Source organism: Meriones unguiculatus, chromosome 19 (assembly GCF_030254825.1).
Source record: "Meriones unguiculatus strain TT.TT164.6M chromosome 19, Bangor_MerUng_6.1, whole genome shotgun sequence".
In the NCBI taxonomy this organism is placed as follows: domain Eukaryota; kingdom Metazoa; phylum Chordata; class Mammalia; order Rodentia; family Muridae; genus Meriones; species Meriones unguiculatus.
In genome coordinates, this window is record NC_083366.1 from 36,547,062 (window position 1) to 36,567,500 (window position 20,439).

At 41.2% G+C, this 20,439-nt stretch overlaps 1 long non-coding RNA gene and 1 gene segment (V, D, J or C); both read left to right on the forward strand.

Moving 5' to 3' along the window:
* Positions 1 to 8,903: 8,903 nt before the first annotated feature.
* Positions 8,904 to 12,588, forward strand: LOC132649279 (uncharacterized). The gene is made up of 2 exons (XR_009587725.1): positions 8,904 to 11,004; positions 11,103 to 12,588. It is a non-coding gene; the product is annotated as an uncharacterized LOC132649279 (long non-coding RNA).
* A 7,661-nt stretch (positions 12,589 to 20,249) lies between these two features.
* The window catches only part of LOC110562155 (T-cell receptor gamma chain C region C7.5-like), a 22,636-nt gene continuing 22,446 nt past the window's right edge, over positions 20,250 to 20,439 (forward strand). The window contains exon 1 of the C gene segment in view: positions 20,250 to 20,439. This exon is cut by the window's right edge and continues 496 nt beyond it.

A 20,439-nucleotide genomic window follows, 5' to 3' on the forward strand; every position in this document is an offset into this window, starting at 1 on the left:
TTGCCATTTTCTGGAGCCTCTGTATAGCAACACACTGTGCTGCTGTACCTACTATGACCAGGAGGGGGTGCCAGAAATTCGTGTAAAAAAATAAAACAATTAAAATACAGTATCTTTTAAGCAGGAAGTACACAGATGAAAATTTACGAGGCCACAGAGAAAGAGGATCCAGGCAGCCCTGATGAGACATGACAAGCTATGGGCATATGGCAAGGGAATAAAACTCCCCCTTTCAGTGAACTAGGGGATAGATAGCTGGGAAGAGGGAAGGAGGGTGGGACTGGGAGGAGTTGAGGGAGGGGACTTCAATCAGGATAGATAATGAATTAATTGTGAAAAAATAAAATAAAGAAAATTGGGAGAAAGTAGATCATCCTCATGTTTTCTTGTTTGAACTGTGACATTCTAGCAGATAATTAATTTTGAGTCACAAGCAGGCCACAGACTCAGTAGACGAAGCTCGTGGTAGCTCAATAACCAATTGGTTTCCCATAGTAAGGGGAACGGGGACTATTTCTGACAGGATCTCAATGGCAGGCTCTTTGACCTCCCCACCCTCCAAGGGAGGAGCAGTCCTGCTAGGCCACAGAGGAGGACTTTGCAGCCAGTCCTGAAGATACCTGATAAAACAGGGCCAGATGAAAGGGGAGGAGGTCCTCCCCAATCAGTGGACTTGGAAAGGGGCAGGGAGGAGCTGAGGGAGGGAGGGTGGGATTGGGAGGGAATAAGGGAGTGGGATACAGCTGGGATACAGAGTTAATAAAATGTAACTGATAAAAAAAAAGAGAGAGAGAGAATATGATACTTGCTACACCCAGCTTCACTGGAGTGCTGGGGGCTCAAACTCACATCCTCACACTCAGGTGGCAAGCCATTTACTGCCAAGTCATCTCTCCAGCCCCCTTTCCAAATTCTGAGTGTACTCTCCAGAGCTGCATGGCAACAGTGACTTCCTTAATCTCTCTATGCTGGAAATTCATCAGAAAAATCGGAACAAATAACACCTACTCTACTCTTCTTTGGAAGAGGCTAAATGTATTCTAAAGGCTGTTTTTTTTTTATCATTTAATGGATCAAGAATCAGTTTTTCAAAAAGTGCCATTAACTGTCGACGTCCCGGGAGAGATGTCTACCAGGTTTTAAGATTTAAAATGATTTAAGAATACCCTGTGTTCTTTAGTGACACCGGGGTGTTATTTTTAAGTTTCTGAAAACGTCTTCATATCATTTCCTTACACTGTCTAATTTTGAATAGAAGTTCTGTCTACACCAAATCTTTCTACGTTGAATGACAGTGGCTTCTTCCTGCAAGCTCACTGGGCTTACATTTACTCCAAGCCTCTCGTGTCTTAAGTGACCTTGAGCAGGTAAAGCTTCTTAAATTCCAATTCTCTCACCTGTCAGATATAGTTTTTATCTCCCTTGAAAAGTTATTATTATAAGGATTATAAGGTTATAAAATTTTAAATTGTGCTTAAAACTAACTTATCTAGTTTAACACTAATATATTGATAAAGTTTCCAGCACATCACAGTAGGGGCACAAAAAGAAAGAGTTATTGCCTGTGACAGGGACTTTCCTAAGGACACACTCCTCTAAGTGACAGCACTTGAACTTGACTGGCCATTCTGCTTTTGTTAAAGCTGTTTTGTTCACAGAGTTGTAGGTTCTCAGCCATGCTCTCTAAAGTGTTCTTCCAGAAGCTTCATCCTGAGAATGATGCACTGTATATGGATCACACTATTGGCTGCACTTCCCAGATGAGCCCCAGCCTGACTGTGTAATATGACAGCCATGTGGCCTGAGGCAGGGTTTGATCAGAATGGATGGCTTCCTGACATCCTCTTGCACATACTGATACAGTGACGAGGAAGTGGAGCTTTGCCTAAAGTTTCCAAAATACACTCAGCATCCCTGACATGGTGCCTGGCTCAGGCTGCCCACACTAACAGGAGATGCTTCTGCAGCCTGAGAACCAGCAGGCACAAAGAGCTGCACAGGCACATGGACATGAGTCAGTATTCCTCTGTCTACTTCCCCTGAGGCCACTGTCAACTCCTGATTCAGTCTTTTAGGTCTGTAATGGTTGGTGAGTCACTGCTTCTGTCCATGACCCAACCCAAGCTGGTGGTATGAAAGGTCTGTTAATGAAAGTTTCATTTAATCTTCTATGGAGATAACACACAAGTAAGCTTCACTGATACCCTTTCAATAATCTCCAAAAGCATACCATGATGACATTCCATAAACATATATACTAAATGTCTGTGATGTCTCAGACTTCATGGTGAGTGTTCTTAATCCTGATGTATGTAGTCCTAGGGGATAGCTACAAACATTAATGATCCACCTCACTATGCCTAAAACATAATTTAGGGAGATCAGACATGTATTTACAGATCATGAAACCATGGGGAATACAGTAATTATAATAACTCATGGTAAATACACTACTTTCCGTATCATTGCTAGATAGTATCTCATAGAGGCTGAAGTAAAAATAGAATTTTAACATATTTGCTAACCTGCTCACCAAGGAAATGTTTGTTTTTACAATTCTATCATAACAGAGATTTAGGTCTGTTGATATGTGACCTCTACAGTTACCAGGAAAGGCAAAAAGAAATATCTATTTGCTAATTAGGACCTATCAGATTGTTTTGGCCAGACTCTCAGTCTTTGATTCAAAGGCAACTTCCAGGGGAAGAGAGAAAAGTTAACATAGAGAAAGACAATAGTACAAAGATATTGAAAGAGGATTAGAGGGCATAAAGATCTGAGAAGGCAATAGTAAATGATGGATACCATGACATAAGTGATTACACTGCAATGTAGAAAGACACCTTGACAGGAAGACAGACAGAAGAGAGAGAGCGCACGTGCACTAAATAGACACCGAAAAGGCATGATCGTGCAAGGACTGGAAATAGACTCAGAGGTGAAGAGAAGATAGATGATAGAGGCAGCAACAGTAGAGATTGTAATGTGCATAGACAGAGATGGGGAAGAAGATGCACAGGAATTGATTCCCAAAACTACTTCTGTTGAGCTCTCTACACAGCTAGAGAGCAACTTCCAGAGTCTCCTCTCTGCAGTTGCAGTTTGGGGGAGGGGCCTTGGGAATCTAGTGAGTTTCTGGGCTTCCAGAGCCTGGGAGGATGGCTGCATGAGCTTCACTTATCTTTGCTGAGGTGGAGGAGGATCAGTTCTTAGGATAAAGATAAACACTACAAGGGCTCAGAAGCAACATTTGATAAGAGCACAGACTCTTCATTTGGGCCCACAGATCCTGACAGATACATGATAAAGGCAGAATAAAAAAACGTGACCTCCATGCTTCTATTTTGCGCCTCTCTTCTTGGCCAAGTCACAATGGATTTCAGGGATCATATGTGCTATGACACAAGTGGAAACTGCCCAGGCAACAGCAACTTTTTTATTGTGGAAACTTTTTTATTGACCACTGAGCCTGATCAACCTGAGATAATAAATGTGGCTAGGCAGCTATGTATTGCATCACTTTAATGTGTATTTTTTGTTTTTTTTCTACTAGTGACTTAATATTTGCTAATTGTTTTGCATTAACTTATGCTATAGAAATTATATTAGGCAAAAAACCAATAGTGAGGCAAACTGAAATAGATCAAAATGTATCATAAAGCAATGGAGATAATTACAGCATCAATAACAACTCATTAGGACCAGGAACTGCAAACCTACTATGCACCTATTTTTCAAGAAGTTTTTCAGAGGACACAGAAAATGAGGGGCAATAACTAACTGAGAGCAATCATGGAAGCTGGTCCTCTCACAACCACATAAAGAGCAAGAATCCTTCAGTGGTTGTTTGATAGGTGAAGCACACTAGAAAGTTGAAGAAACTTGACAAAGGAACATCCCATGAACTGACTGAAATAAAAACTTTTAAAAAATTGTCATCTCTTATTCCACATAACAGCAACAAACCATTTCTTGGTTGGATTGTGAAGTGAGATAAAAGGTGGGCCATCTCTGACAGCAGACACAATCAGTGTTTAGACCAGAAAAAGGTCCAAAGCACTTTCTAAAACCAGACTTGCACCAAAAATAGGTCATGGTCACTGTTTCATGGCCTGCTGATGGTCTGATCCTACACCTTTCTCAATCCCTGTGAGATAATTACAAGAAAAAGTATATAGTCAGCAAGTCAATGAAATGCCCAGAACACTGCAGTGCCTGCAGGCAGCATCAGTCCACAGAAAGAGCCCAATTCTCCACAGCACCTGACCACCCACTGCACAGTCAATGCTTCAAAAGATAAAAGAACTGAATTACAAATTGCCACTTCCTGCCACACTCACCTGACTGCTAATTAAGCAATGACCACTTCCTCGAGCATCTAGACAACGTTTTACCAGGAAAGCGTTTCTATAACCAGCAGAATGCAGAAAATGTTTTCCATAAGTTTGTCAATTCCAAAGGACAGATGTTCACGCTACAGGAGTAAACAGATTTATTTCTCACTGGCAAAGATGTGTTGATGATAATGGTTCTTATTTTAATGAACAAAGATGTGCTTCAGTCTAGTTATCAGGATTTAAAATTCATAGTCCAAAAACCACACTTTCTTTTGCACCAACCTAGAAGAAATTTTGAATCTGAAGACTCTGGCTGGGAGGAGGAAGGGAGTTGACGAGAAGGAGAATAGAAGCCAACCGATCTCTATGCCTTTGAAATGATCTCCGTGGTCTGATGGTTCCTTCGATTCCAGGTAACCAGATGCCCTAGTTTAACCTTGTACGTGGGCGTCGCGGTCTTGGGGTCACCCATTTCTAATTTAGCCCCTAAGAGTTTTCGTGAGAAATAATTTTTAAAGATGTCAGTGCAAACGCTTGAGATGAGCTTGATTGAAGTATGGTTGCTGCGTTTCAAGTGGTGTCTCCCCTCCCGTGGGTCGCCAGAGATAGGTACCAAAATTGTTGTATTTCATATTTGCATTTTTAAATTTCTTTTTTCTTTCCCCTTTATTTTCTTCTTTCCACGCACTCCCATGTGCCACCATCTTTCCCTCTCTCTCTCTCTGTCTGTCTTTCAAATTCATGATCTCTTTTCCCATCAATCATTGTGTATCCACCTATATTCCTAAATGTAACCCATTCAATCTGTGTAATACTACCTATATGTACGTTTTTAGGGAGGACCATTTGGTATCGGATAACCAATTTCTCACACTCTCAGCATTTCTTCGTTGCCTGTAATACTGTGTGCAGGTTTGAGTCCTCTTGTTACTGCTCATGGTGATAAGGCTGTATGGGAGTAGCTCTTGACAGTTCCTAGGAGACACAATCTTACAGCAAACTCCCCATTCCTCTGGCTCTGACAATCCTTCCAGTGCCTTTTCTACAACGATCTCTGAGCCACAGTGTGTTCCTTTCTATATGTGTTTACTGGGATAGGCTCCATAATGCTGCACTTTGACTAGTTATTGTTTTTTTGTTTTTTTTTTTTTTTTGTAATGTTCTCTGTATGTTGCAGGAAGAAGTTTCCTTGATGAGAGGTAAGGACTGCATTTGTCTATGGGTATAAAAGCAAATAATTATAATATGTTTAATATGTTTAGAGATTATGCTGGTTTAGCAATTGTGAGTTTGGCAGCTGTGAATTCTCCAAGAGACATGTCTTTACTACCTCTGTGTAGATGGCTAGGTTTCTAGTACCCGGCATGATTTCTCCCTTGTTGAGTGGGCTTAAGTCCAATTAGAGTTATTGGTTACTACCCGGGTATGAATGCTACCATTTTACCCTTAGGTGTTATGCCATACTGGTCAATGCTGTGGTTCATAGTCATCATAGCTGGGTAGGACTATTGGGTGCTTCCCTCCTTTGAAAGCTTTCGGGGAGCCTTCTGGTACTATGGAAGCAAGAACTCAGGGAGAAAGCTTTCAGGTCAATGTCTGATCAGTGACCTCTGGACCTTATATTTGAGGTCCATGTGCCTTCAGAAATACAGACTTACTGTAGTGAAAGTTTTCATTTCTTTCATATGTTTTTTTGTTTGTTTATTTGTTTTGGTCCCAAATGTGGGCTGTGGAAATGTTTTCAGTTTATCTTTGCTTGAAAACAAACTCGTGAAAGTACACATGATCTTGGTCGTCTGAAAAGGGACACGTGAGAAGGTGCGTGATGTTTTGCTGGAAGGTATCCCGTGCAAGGGGCATGGTTTTCAAACTGCCTGTGTAGACTCTGAGAAGAGGGTAGGCAACACTTGGATCACTATGTTTTGCAAAGGTCAGCATTGCTTCGCTGGTCGTCATTTTCTGACACTTCCTTTCCCAAAGAGAAATGCTCCAGAGAACTTCTCATAGCACTCTGCCTATTTGACTGGACATCGGGTATCCAGACAATGAAGAGTAGAATTGCCTCAAGGAACTAAGTTTGAAAAGGTCCACAACCCCCTTTTCCTAACAACTTTCTTTTTCTCCTATTCCTGGTCAGTGGGTTGGTTGGAAGGGAGGTACAAAGGTTTAAGAAGCCCAAATAAAGTAGGTTTTTAGAAAATCTAAGCCTGCAACGTACCATCCAGCTTTCTGGAAGGCAACCAAGAGCAATGGCAACAGCCTGTAATGCTTGAGGATTCTCTTGAACAACCCTGACCAAAAAGTCCCAGAAGGTTTTTTGTGCCTGGTGTTGATGTTTTTGTTACACGGTCTTAGCTCTTGGAGGGAGCATTGTTAGCCTAGACGACTTACATTTAAACTGTGCATGTACACTGACTTATGTGTGTCTAAGGCATTTTTGTTTGTTTATTTGTTTGTTTAGGTAGATTATTGACAGTATGATTCCTTAAAACTTTTCAGACGTCATTTCATTAAACTCTACAATTTTATCTATGAAATGTAAGTGCATAAAATAAACACGATTGTATTAAAATGACACCTAATGATATCCTACTATACACATAGATTGTTCTATTATTCAGCCATCATCAGAGAAGCTTCCTTTTGTAGCAGATGGAAACAAATACAGAGATTTGCAGCCAGACATTATACAGAGAGTGAGATGCTTTGAAACACTCAGCTCTAGATTGGATGACTCCACAAATCCCTTGCCTCAGAGCTCAGAGAACTCTGTGAAAGAAGAGGTGAAAAAAAGTGTAAGAGTCAGAGGAGATGGAGGACAACAGGAGAACAAGTCCCTCTGAATCAAGTGAGCCTAGCTCATATGAGCTCACAGAAACTAAGGCAGGAAGCATATGGTCTACACGGGTGTGCACTAGGTCCTCTGCTCATATATTACAGCTTTTAGTTTAGTATTTTTAATGGAACTCCTGAATGCATGAGCGATTGGGTCTCTGGGTCTTGTGCCTTCTCTTGGGGCCCTTTTCCTTCTTTTGGTTTGCCTTGTCCAACTTTGATGTGATTGTTTTTTATCTTATTATATCACATCTTATCATTTTGTTATGTTTGTTGTTAGCTTTTAGAATCCATGTACTTTTCTAAAGAGAGACAGAAAGGGAGTGAATGTGGATGGGAGGGGAGGGAGGGGAAATTGTATTCAGAATATATTATATGAGAAAAAAACCCTATTTTTAATAAAAGGGAAAAATAGATAAATAAATAGAAAAATGAAGAAAGAGAAAGGATGAGTTGGCTGGGTGGGAAAGTAAGAAAGATCTGGGAGGAGCTGGAAGGAGGAGAAACCATGATTACAACATAGTGTATAATTTTTTTCAATTAAAACTATATCAAAAGATAAACATGATTGTAATTAGATCTAAAGACACTCAGCACAGAAACAAAGTTTAAATCTTTCCCTCTTCTCTCTGTGTCTCTGTCTTTGTTTCTCTCTCTATGTCTGTCTCTCTTCTGCTTAGGGATATTCAAGGGATATGCTATCTTTCAAAGTAGCATTCTGCAAATAGTGATACTTTGACTTCTTCTTTTCTAATTTATATCCCCTTGATCTCCTTTAGTTGTCATAATTGCTCTATCTAGGACTTCAGGTGCTATGTTGAAGAGATATGGAGAAAGTGGGCAGCCTTGCTTTGCCCCTGAGTTGATTGGGACTGGTTTAAATTTCTCTTTGTTTAGTTTGATGTTGGCTATAGGCTTGCTGTATATTGTCTTTACTATGTTTAGGTATGTGCCTTGTATCCCTGATCTCTCCAAGACTTTAAATGTGAATGGGCATTGGATTTTTGTCAAATGCTTTTTCTGCATCTAAGGAGATAATCATGTGGTTTTTCTCCTTCACTTTGTTTATATGGTGGATTACATTGAAGTTAAGCAAGAAGGAGGACCCTGGGTAAGAGGATCAATCCTCACTCAGAAAGGCAAATGGGACTGACATCAGAAGAGGAAGAAAACAAGGAACAGGACAGGACCCTACCACAGAGGGCATCTGAAAGACTACTCACCAGGGTATCAAAGCAGATGCTGAGATTCATTTCCAAACTTTGGGATAGTGCAGAGAATCTTATGAAAGAAGGGGGAGGTAGAAAGACCTAGAGGTCCACAAGGAGAGCAACAGAACCAAAAAAATCTGGGCCCAAGGGTATTTTATGAGACTGACACCCAACCAAGGACTATTTATGGAGATAACCTAGTACCCCTGCACAGATGTAGCCCAACAGCAGCTCAGTCTCCAACTGGGTTCCCTAGTAATGGAAACAGGGACTGTCTTTGACATGAACTCAGTGGCTGACTCTTTGATCACTTCCCCCTGAGGGGGGAGAAGCCTTACCAGGCTACAGAGGAAGATAATGCAGCCAGTCCTGATGAGACCTGATAAGATAGAGTCAGATGGAAGGAGAGGAGGACCTCCTCTATCAGTGGATTTGGAGAGGGGCATGGGAGGAGATGAGGAATGGTGGGATTGGGAGGGAATGAGAGAGGGTGCTACAGCTGGGATACAAAGTGAATAAACTGTAATTCATATAAAAACTCTTGTTAAAAAGTTGAGGAAAAAAGTAGAATTCTGGCCCAGACCTGCCTGCCACTGGGCCAAGAGAAAGACACCCAAGCGCCTGCCTCAGGCTCCAGTATGATGAATGAATATGTGATGGAGAGATGGGAAAGACAGAGTGCACGGTAGAGAAATGGGAGAGACGTAGAAGCCGAGAGATGTGGGCTGCCATCCTGAGTGCTGCAGCTGGCACGGGGCAGGGCAGCTTTTCTGCTATCACACGCTCTTCCAGGCCAGCTCTCCTGTGAAGCCCAGGTGAGGGGTGGAGCCGGTTCTTCACAGCTTTCAGACTCCAGCATGGTCCCATATTGCAGCCCAGACACCTGCCGGCTACTCCCATGAGGCTGCTCCTCACTACCCTTGACTCTCCAGGTCTGCCTCTCTTCGTTGTGCACGCATCTTTCTGCTTCTCTTTTTCTTCCACCTCTCCACCACTTACTTGCTCTTCTTAGTTGCATGTGGGGCTTCTGGGGTCCTGGAGTCTTCTCAGGAGTGCTATACTACTCCCTTGTGGCCCTAGGGTCTCAGATGTGGTCTGCCCACCTCCGCCTGCGTGGCACCAGGCATGTAGGACTCGTGAGAACCTGAAACATTATCCTATGTATGCACTCCCACCCCCAACCAAGGCCTCTGATTTCAGAATTGCTTCTAAGGCAGCTTCACACCCTTGCACTTTGGACCTGTAGCTAGAGAGAAAATAACTAGCCACAGTATTTTGATTGCCTACCTTCCATTGTACCAGATAGTGAATTGTCTCATAGATGCCAAAAGGTGTCCTGCATTTAATCATAAACCTTTACAAATACTTACTTATTTTATGTGTGTGCATTTGTGTGTGCCTGAGTGCACGCACATGTAAAATAGGTGTGTGCAAGTAACTGGAGTTACAGATAGTTGTGAGCTACCATGCAGCTGCTGAGAATAGAACCTGCCTCCTCTGCAAGAACAGGAAGTGCTCATCACCACTGAGACATTTCTCCAGCTCCACAAGTCTTTTAATTTTTTTTTTTGTCAGTGTATAAGGCATGTGCAGGAGCACTGAGATCTATCCCTAACTGTCCTTTATCTCTTCTGAAAGGAAGAGCTCCCACCTCCCTGCTGACCTTTGACCTCCTCTACTCTGAAAAGGGACTTCTGGACCCCAGGCCTTATCTTTACCTTGTACCCGTCTTACAGCTGTATGCTGCCTCCTAATAGTACGGCTGGTGGTGTTTACAGACCACATTTTATTTTGAGACAGTATCTTGCTTGGTTGCCTAGATTGACCTTGAATTTACTGTGTAGCCCAAGCTGACCTCTTCCTTGCAAAACACCTGTATCAGCGTTCTCGAAGTAGAATTACAGTCACACCCATCAAACCCAGAAAGATAGTTTTTAACACGTTGATTTATGCACGTATGCTTTCTGTCTCTATCTTCCTCCTTCCCTCTCTTCCTCCCTTCCTCCCTCCCTTCTTCCCCTCTCTCCCATTCCTCTAGGAAGGGATCAGATGAAGCCATCATCACTGATCCTAGTTTCTTTTAATACACTAGATTCAACCCTTGTCAGGTTTGAGGCTGGTGCTTACTCCAAGACCACTCACGTGTGTAATTGAAGTTGGTTCAGCACGACAATAAAGAAGATTCTTCTCAGGACAAGACCGCAGCAACTTTCATACATGGGCGTTCCGAGTTGCAGGAATTTTCCACAGTAGGGCAGGCCATTTCATCCGGAGCTCTGTTTCCAAATGTGTTTGCCCTGAGCCTGCTCTGGTTTCCCTCTCACTCGCGTCTCTCAGTGGTGTCTGCTCGCAGTTGCCACAAGAGGGTGCCAAATACACGCAGAGAAGCAGAGAGGCGTGTCTGCTCCTAGACACCTAGCCCTTCCCATTGGTCAGCTGGCTGACTCTAAAGAGTGCTTTAGTTAGAGTGATTCAGTAGTCAAGATTCAAAGTCATCAAGCTCTTAATTGCAATTTTAGGGATTGGTTTGGTTTGGTTTTCCTGCACCTAGCCTTTCCCAGTCCACAGAGCAGAAGGCATGCTATGGATTCTGGCCCTACTTCTAGCTTTCTTGCCTGCTGGTAAGTATATGACGCAGATGCTCGAGAGATTTCAGTGTTCAGCGGGAAGCCATGCTTCTTATTCTACTGTTCTCACTCGGTTGCTTTTACCGCTGTAGGCAGACAAACATCCTCCAGCTTGGAAGCGAGAATAAAGTCAATCACCAAGACAAGGGGATCCACTGCTAAAATCACTTGTGATACTCACACAGCGGACAAGTACATACACTGGTACCGATTCCAAAAAGGGAGCGCCCCACAACATCTTCTCTACTATAGCCTCAGCACTTCCGCAACTGTGGTGGATGCCAGGTTCGATTCAAAGAAATACCATGTTTATGAAGGCACAGACAACAGTTACACATTTGTGCTTCTGAATTTGGAAGAATCCGATTCTGCGCTATATTACTGTGCCACCTGGACAGACACAGTGATTCAGCCCTGCTCTCACCTGTACAGAAAGTATTAGATCACAGCTGTTCCTAGTGTGCAAGACAGACAAGATCCCACCTCATTTCTTACCTCTGACCTTCTCTGCCCCAAAAGGAAATTCTGGACCCCCATGCCTTATCTTTACCGTGTACCCAGCCCATTTCCCTCTTTCCAGCTGTACCTGGCCTGTAACAGTATCTCTGGACATTTTTACAGACCAAACTACTATGTCTAAGCCTTGACCAAGGACCCTAACTGAAAAAATAATACTTTCAGCTCTCTTTGGGCCTGCTAGAGGCACATCCAGCTGGCAGTCAAGGATGGCTTTGAATTGATATTTGTCACAAGATACTTACCTCAGAGAGCATTTTGGGAAAACCAGTCAAGTTGATCCATGCATGTGATCATGACACAGAGAAAATGGCATGGCTAATAATTTTTCATTACTTAGATTATGAGAAATGGCCGAATAAAATCTTTGGTCTTCCTGAAGACTTCATGCACACTTACTTATTGTCCTTTGAATGAACTGATTTTTCAGTCACCATCACACTCACAATATTGTTGTTGAAATGATAATAAGGAAACATACATGTAAATATGCCAACTATTATGTCTACTTAAAGAACATAAATTCAACACACTGAATTTCAAAGATATAACTAGACTCCTTTAGGGACTCAGCAGTGAAGGTTTCCAAACTACAGAACAGACCGGAGCTCCGCTGGCATTTGCATAGCAGCTGGAGCCTAACAGGAAGCAGCATGGTTCCCGGAGAAGATTGTCAACATCTGGCTAGTGTTGCTGTGTGGGCTGAAATGGGGGTGGGGGGTGGAAGCTTGGTTACTGTGCACCATAGGTCGACTAGCCCTTTTGTGGATCTCCTTGCTGTTATTATCTTTAGGAACTGTTGGCAAGCTGGCTTATTTCTTCTGGCTACAGTTTCTCTCCTCTGCTCCTGGAGAAGCTAACTGCTTGGGTTGGGTTTGGAGACACTGGGGACTTTCAACAGAATACTACGTTACAGTTTAGCCTGTTGGTCCCTTGGAACCAGAACTCGATCTCTACCAATGGCCTTCTGTGGATGCTTTTTGATGCACAAACTGAAATTCAGCCCAAAGATAGAATTGCTTTGCTTTAACTAACTAAATAAAAGTCTCCTTTCAAAGCCAACCTGCATGTTGACAAACCAAGCCAATGCCTGGAGTATCAATCACGTTACTGTTTTATCCTCCATGAATAAAACAAAGGATCACATTGAATGATCACATAATGTATAATGCACATCTGAGTTGAAAATCACACAGGAAAGGGGGAACAGGTCATATGTAAGAATATACGATTAATTAATATGTAATTAAGGAGATTATGAGATTTGTTGGGGATCTGTTTGTCATTTCATTATTACCAAGGAAATGAATTGTTAGAATGAGTTGGTAGAATGAAATTCTTAAATTTCATTCGCTATTGGTATAAAGAATTGCCAGTCATTGTATGAGTGTTTATGTACTCTACCCCACACCAGAAATGGTAGAGTTTATTCTACCTTACATCGCTCAGGTCACAGTCCATCATCAAAGGAAGTCAGGGAAAGACCTCAGAGAGGGCAGGAGTCTGGAGGCAGCAGAGGATGCAGAGTCCATGGCAGGGTGCTGCTTACTGGTGTGTTCTCCATAGTTTGCTCTGTCTGCTTTCTTCTGGCACTCAGGACAGCCAGCCTAGGGCTGACCTGTTTTGTGGAGAAGGGTGAGCGCATGCCATATTGTGCTGTGGAGGGCTGGAGGACAAGATGGAGGAGTCAGTTCTTTCCTTCCACCGTGTAGATTCTGAGGATCAAATTCTGGTTGCTAGGCTTAATAGCAAGTTCCTTTGCTATAGTACCAAACAATTTGCAGACTCCATTAGTTTTAAAAGATATGTAAGCTTAACTAAATATTTATAATGCTTATGAAAAAAATATCACAGTAAAGCAAAGCTGCATTCTTGAATTCTTTCTTTCTGTGATTGTTCTGGGGGAACACAGCCAGGACCTCATGCATGCTAAACAAGTGCTCTACCACTGAGCTACACCTCAGCCCTTAAAGTTCACCACAGCATCAAGTGTGTGGCAGAATGATTCTCCAGCTCTTCGCTCCGAGAACAGGACCTGCTGCATGCATGCACTGTTGCTCTAGCTGGCATCCCTCCTGTAGGTTGAATGTACCTTCTGGATATTTTTGACTCTGTCTTTCGCTATCCTGTTTGCATACTGATCATTACTATTCTGCTGAAGTTTCATTGATTTCATTTCTTAACATACAAAAGATACAGTTGCCAAAAATCTTTACTTAGACTCTCAAGAGAGAGACATCAAAATTTGCATCCTGCCGGTCAACTTGATTTTTTATTGATGTTACTTAACCAAAACAAATTTGCAAAATAGATAGATTTACAGGGCAGTCCCAAAAATTAGATAATGCACACAAAATTGAATGAATAGTGTTCTTCTAAGAAAATCAATTCTGTAAGAAAGGAAATAATGCAACAAATATTCACCTAGAATGTAGTAATAACAGCCATTGTCTTTTGATAGTGTTAGCCATGGCTGTAATCACTCTGTATTTTAATCCTAATTAAAATATTATTAAAAACAAAATATATCAGGGAATGGTGGTACATGCCTTTAATTCCAGCAGGTAGAAAGCAGAGGCAAATGGATGTCTGTGAGCTGGAGGCCAGCCTGGTCTACAAAGAGAGTCCAGGACACCCAGGGCTCTGTTACACAGAGAAACCCAGTTTTGAAAGCTAATAATAATAATAATAATAATAATAATAATAATAACAACCAGTATTGTTCTCATTGTGTCCATTTTATAGCTGTTTTGGAGTTAGAAATTTGAGATCTTTAGGCCACTTGGAAACTGCTATTTGAGTCTAGTTTAAACCAAAAATTTTATTGCTTTGATTGCAGAGTGATGAGCAAAAGTAAATGAATAAGCTAAGCACCAGGCTCTTTTCCTGCAAACACTTTGTGGTGAAATAGATGATGTTTTTACCCATTGTAAGGTTTGCCTCACTGCCTGCTACCTTAACCTGTATTCTCCAGAATGACATGAGATCACGCAAATGAACCGGAATTCAGTGCTTCCTTAAAATGATCTATTTATTGTCATAAAAATGAAAGATTTATTATGCACTTGGGTTCTAAAAACTTTATTTTTTAAGAGTTTCCCCCTCCAAAACAAATGAAAGGCAAAACAAAAGCAGTGTTTTGTTTTTTGTTTGTTTGTTTTTGTTGTTGTTGTTTTTACCAAAAAAAGAGCATCAAGGTGGGTCACTAAGATTTGTCCTAGAATGCCATCTTTGCTGTTGCTCTATCACTCTCATTCCTCTGGGTAACAGAAGCATTTCTGAAGAAAGATGAATATCAGGATCAGAGTTTAACTAAACTATTCCATTGCCTGTGATGGTCTCCCTGTACAAGCTTTGCACATGGCCATGCAAGGAAGACTTGACATGAGCTAAGAACAAGCTCATGTGGGTGTCAGACCTTGAAACATACATGCTTCTTGAGTATAATGTATTATATATATCATATATATATAATATTCATGTGTGTGTGCATTTCCACATTTGTGTGTGTGAGAGCCTGCATTGTGTGCTCACCCTTGTCACATAGCCTTGTTGAAACTGTAAGAAAGATAATTAAGTAGATTTGCTGTCAAATTCTCAAATACACAAATGACATGTGTTGGAAAAATAATATTCTAAATTTTCAAAACTTACTGATGTATCCTTTATTTTGACATGGAATTTTGTGTTAATTAGCTTTTGCAATCTCCTTGGTTTGAGGAAACAGCACATTGAAACAACTTCTCTCCCTATAGTCTTCCCTGAGGTCTGGAAGTATCACTAGGAGAGAACAGACTTGACCAATCTCAGAACCTTGAATGGGAGATACCACCACCCCAAGCATCCACCATGACTGAACACTCCATAGTGCCTTTCTCACGCCAGGTGCTATCAATAACACTTGAGCCAAAAACTAAGGTCTTATAAGCATATGCCACAAGTCTACCTCAGACATTTCCACAATAGCTCTGAGCTGCAGCTTTTTACCAGGAGGCATTGAGGAGCGAAGGGATGTGAATGACTGGGGATCACGGAGCTATGAGTCACTGTGTGCCTTCCTTAAACAGAGGCTGAAGGGTAGGCACAACCACAACCAAGATGTTCACAGTACCAGGCCAAGAAATTCTGGACTAAACATATGTCCCAAAGACTTAGCCATTATTGAAATCGATAAAATAATAATGTCGATGAAGGACCCATCCTCAAACTTTCTATATATATATACTAATATATTAATATATATTAATTACAGTTTACTCACTTTGTATCTCAGCTGTTGCCCTCGCCTTCATTCCCTCCCAATCCTATTCTCCCTCCCTCATCTCCTCCCATGCCCTTCTCCAAGTCCACCATTAGGGGAGGGCCTCCTCCCCTTCCATCTGACCCTAGCCTATCAGGTCTCATCAGGACTGGCTGCATTGTCTTCCTCTGTGGCCTAGTAAGGCTGCTCCCTCATTAGCGGGAGGTGATCAAAGAGCTAGCCACTGAGTTCAAGTCAGAGACAGTCCCTGTTCCGCTCACTAGGGAATCCACTTAGACACTGAGCTGCCATGGGCTATATCTGTGCAGGGGTTCTAGGTTATCTCCATGCATGGTCCTTGGTTGGAGTATCAGTCTCAGAAAAGACTCCTGGGCCCAGATTTCTTGGTTCTATTGCTCTCCTTGTGAAGCTCCTGTCCCCTCCAGGTCTTCCTATCTCCCCCTTCTTTCATAAGATTCCCTGCTCTCTGCCCAAAGCACTCTCAGCCTCTGCTTTGATATCCTGGTGGGTAGAGTCTTTCAGAGGCCCTCTGTCGGAGGCTCCAAGCTTTCTAAGATCGGACCAAGTAACAAGTTTTGTAACATTTGTCTCAAAAAATGTTTATGGGGACATACAGAACTGGGCAAAGCTGACCATAACTACTCTTAGGACTGGCTAATCTGGGTGTGTCTATTTTCTCCCTAAACACTAGAAGATACAACTCTTGTTTTTTCATTCTGACTTGACACCTTCTGCTGCAGGTACGCTGACTCCCCATGCCTCTGCATATACACAGAGCCCACACAGATGGGAGGCCATAGCTTCAAATGTCCATTTGCTTTTCAACGTGCAAGTTTGTTCTTCCATTCCTAAGCCTGGTTGAGGGATACTTTTAAATGATGTTTGGTGTTCTGGTAATTTTTGTATTTCTCATAACACTATTCTTTTGTTGAAGTAGAAATTGAATACATGTGAACCAAGTGATCACCTTTCACTGCAGAAAGGAAGCATATATTTCTTCTGCAGGTTATCCACACACAGCTTTTCATACATACTCATGTATGGAAATCCTACAAATGTACTTGAAGAAGAAGAAGAAGAAGAAGAAGAAGAAGAAGAAGAAGAAGAAGAAGAAGAAGAAGAAGAAGAAGAAGAAGAAGGAGAAAAAGAACTGTCCAAGATTAGTTACGGGTAACAAATGTTAGGTACACAAAACCTGTGTGGTTTTTTTTTTTTGGTCTTTAATACAAATTTCATGGAAAAACAAGACATGATGACATGTTGGCCCTGGGAACCTCCCATGATTAGTGTCCTAGTAATGAGCACACACCCTCAGCATGTCTGCAACCACTTCCTTCCTAACAAAGACCAACCTAGTCCAGTCCTGAGCCTGTTCAGCCCCAGTCCCCACCTGCGCACTTTTATCAGGGGAAACCAGAAAGGGAGTCTGATGGCTATCAGCTGTGCCTCACAGATGCCAGGAACTGTGGCTCCAACCTTCTAGGTCAGCATAGTTTCCTGTTGACTTGGTTTAGACATTAAGTATACTAAATTTTGTCTGACTTCCTCAGTGAAAAAGCAAGATCCAGTGTTTCAGTTGACATGAGTTTCCAACAATGTTGACCCCGGTAGAGATGCATGAGAAGAAACATAGGCAACACACGCATTTTCAGCTTCCATCAGCTCTCACGTTATACAATATATATTCTATTTGATTAGACTCTAACTTGATCAATAGATCAATATAGTCAGACAACCCACAGAAGCATAACGACTTTTGATCCACTGTACCACCAGAGACAATAAAGCTAGTACAATTGAAGCCTAATGAACAAGCAAAGGTAAGAAGGGCTGTTGTCTGAACTAGACCACAAGACCACACTAAGAAACGGAAGGGTTGCAGTTCTGTCTGCTAGGACATCTGCAGCATGTTATGATGGAAGAAGAGCCCTTTTCTCGGAGTTGGAGTGGGGAAATCTTTAGGGATGCTGCCATCAAAAAACAATTGGGGCCATTTCAGCCCTTAGATGAGCCCACGGCATTGCATGCTTGTAAAAGGCAAGAGAGAACTGGCAAGAAAATAGCAAGACCTGTGTGGAAGCTCTCTACTGGTGTTCTCAGGCCTTTGCATATACTAGTTCCTTAAAGCCATGCCACCTAAAATATCTATTCTTTCCTTGTCAGATGAATCAGACTCACAAAATAAATGAAACGCTAAACGTTCCAGGCTTTTATCTAAGCAAGGGCCCATGATAGATCAGGGTAGTGACTAAGCTGACATGACTCTTTGAGGCTTTTGCTATAAAGTGTTTCATGTCTGGAAGTATAAAAGAAACAATTAATTGTTTCCATTTCATAAAAGAAAAGTACCAGTATAACATTAATTACTGCAAATTATTACTATATGTGGGAGCAATGTTCAGGAGGTCAATAATTATGTGGTTTTGTAGAATAAGTATTATGCCACTAAATTCCAACTTAATCTTTTCATATAAGACAATTCAGAATCCTTGTCTTTTTTTAATTTCAACAATAGTAGACTTCGAGAAATAACATTTCTTTGTTTTCTGCACCTCCTTTTCAACTTAATTAATCTTGAAAATTACATCAATATGTTCATTCTTGCTGTTTCCTGTGTCAAGGATCTATGATTTGTTGGTTTGTTCAAGGCATGTTTGGCGGAAGAGACAGGAATTTGAAAGGTAGGCATACATAAGAGGTATGTATCACAGACACGATTCATCCATTTTCACTCTTTGCTATTTATGATCATGTTTTTTTTTATTCCCTCCTAGATATACATGCAAAGAATATCATACAGCCTTTGGTATCAGTGCGTTGCAAATTTATTAGCAAGATTAAAAATACAATAGAATATAATGAAATTTTCATGTAGTAATTAATAATCTCTGAATAATACAAAAAAATTCACGACATTTTTAGAAAAGGAAATATATTTTCCCAACTTTCAAAGAATAATTATTTCCAAAGAAATAGGTGTTTTAATTCCTTCTATATACATTTCATAATTTTACTTGTTCTTAAATGAGATATTGTAGTTGTGCAAGGATAATCAGTTATGTTACTTTGCATTGTCTGATAGCATTTAACGACAGCATTGAAGCCCCTGATGTGCTCTGAATGCAGCACCTTTGTGTAACACAGCATTATAAATCTCGTAACCTTTTGAAAAAACCTATAGAGAGGCAAGGTCCACATGTAGAAATCAAGGCACAGAAAGCTTAATTACCTTAACTAATTTTCTACAAGGTTGTGATCTATCGGTGGTCAACTAATTGCCATTTTGGTTCTTGGAAATGTTGTTCCTATAGATATAAAGGCTGTAACTAGTGCACACAATGGGAATGTCAGATGGAAACTTAAAGTCAGTTATGCACCTCCCACCAAAAGTTATGTACGTGCATATACAGATGTAAATGATACCAAGCAGCATTGTTTCTACTAATAAATTCAAGTAAAAAAGTTCAAACTATTTTAATGATAATATTTGTCAAATAATATGTTCATAACAGCCGCTCTGAATGGCTATGCAATTTTTTTCATTAAATAATATAAGACTAAATTAATCTTAACGCTCTCATTACATATTGAGCTTAACATTCCTGATTTAAAAGTACTACTGCCCCTGACCTCTGCTCATGGAAGTTCCATTACCCCAAGAGAACAAAAACTGATTTCCACAGCTGATCTGTCTCACAATCCTCAGTAACTGTCATGTGATTCATTCTTAAAGGTAGAAGATGTATAAATAATATGATTTCCCTGGCTCACAATTTGCTTAGTTGCCACGAACCGGCCCAGTCGGGCTCCCGTCGTCCGCAGGAGAACAAGGCTTTAGACAGGAAGACACGATTTCGGCGAAGAATTGACAGACAGAGACACCTCGATGGTTTTGACTCTGCTGCAACTTTACTGAAATCAAGCTAGTATTTTTATGATTTCACAAGGAAGCACCTTAAAATTGGCATGCTTTCCAGAACATTCAGACTTTTACCAAGGATACAAAGTTTATGTTTTAACATAGGACAGTGCCCACAAGAAATCTTTGCCTAGAAACTTTCTGATCAACGCAAACAAAAAACAAAAACCTCAAACTATGGTTCCGTTATCACTGACTAGTGAAGAGGAAAGTCAGGAGCTGTAATAGCCCTCTGAGCCAAGTCGAATACCTGCCAAAGTATAAACACACCTTTGTCAACCATCCTCCCTTATGTCCTGCTAAAGATTTATGATCTTCCCTAGAAACAAGACGCTGAAGGGAGGGGGAAACTCCCGCCAGCTGCACCTCTCATGCTATTATTTCTTAAAAAGGAGCCTACCATTATTTTACTATTCTTAATGCCTATTAATACTGAATCTAATTCATTACTTTCCTTAAACTTATTTTTATTAAAGCCTTTAACAATCTTCTAATAATAAATTTCTTTATAAAGTTAGTTGTGCTGTTTCAGGTGTCACAGAGAAAGATCAAAGAATTCATTATTCCAGCCCCAGAGCCACAACTGAAGAAGCGTAGAAATCTCAGAACACGTCTCTTTTCCAAGTGGGATGAGTTTGCCAGGGACCTTCCAGGGGGCTTATTTCCGGGAAAATCATATCCCCCCGCCCTGTAGCTTATGCTACTATGGCGACACTGGCGTGGGTGTGGCACT